The sequence below is a fragment of the Grammomys surdaster genome, unplaced genomic scaffold (assembly GCF_004785775.1).
Source record: "Grammomys surdaster isolate TR1022 unplaced genomic scaffold, NIH_TR_1.0 212, whole genome shotgun sequence".
NCBI lineage: Eukaryota > Metazoa > Chordata > Mammalia > Rodentia > Muridae > Grammomys > Grammomys surdaster.
The window spans coordinates 6,233,057-6,233,894 of record NW_021604657.1 but is presented as its reverse complement, the minus strand read 5'-3'; the positions used below and the strand labels follow the sequence as shown (position 1 = coordinate 6,233,894).

Below are 838 nucleotides of genomic sequence, written 5' to 3'. Positions count from 1 at the left end.
GCCCAGTAGACAAGAGGCAGGACTGGGTCTCCTACACTCATGCACTTGGGGTTAGCCCACTCACAACCCTCACATTCAGGGCCAGATCTACTGTTCTTTTTAGGTAAGGTGCAGTCTGCTATTCCATGTGCTATAGCAGGTAAGTTACTGGGCCAACTTTCCAGCCCTGATAACCTTGGGGCAAGATCTTTTACCTGCTATAGTTGGAAAGGGATGAGAGGGGGGCATCTCTCCCTTGCCAATGCCAATACACAGCAGCAAGAGGCAGAGCTGGCCCTTGAACACTCCCACCCTCTAGGCAGACTCATCTCTACCCCTAGAACCAGGCTCAGATATACTGTGCTGCCAAGGTAAGGTGCAGGGCTCATTCTCCTGAGTGCTACAGCTCACCCAGGCTCTGAACTGGTAGGTCGTAGACTCTTAAAGAGTATATTATGCTACTAATCATTCAGATATTCAGGTCAAAATGAGCACTGGACGTAGCCTCTGTCCTCTCAGTCATCTACTGATACACATGTGACACCTGTTGCAGAGCCTCCAGTGGCAGAGAGTTCAGATTTTTAAAGTAAGACCTAATGAGTCTTTGAATTTCTTAGTGTCTGCTGTTATATCCTCTCTTTATTTTCTGATTTTGTTAATTTAGATATGCTCTCTCTATCCTTTATCTAGTTTGGCTGAGGTTTGTCTATCTTGTTGATTTTCTCAAAGAGCCAACTCTGTTTCCTTGATTCTTTGGATTATTCTCTTTGCTCCCTTTTGTCTAGAGTTTTCAGATGTGGTCTTAAATTGCTAGTATGAGATCTTACTAATTTCTTTATGAAGGCACTTAGAGTTTTGA

At 44.3% G+C, this 838-nt stretch overlaps 1 pseudogene; it reads right to left on the bottom strand.

Annotated features, from left to right (window-relative positions):
* Window positions 1-428: 428 nt before the first annotated feature.
* On the bottom strand, window positions 429-548 carry LOC114625043 (annotated as a pseudogene).
* Window positions 549-838: the final 290 nt, after the last annotated feature.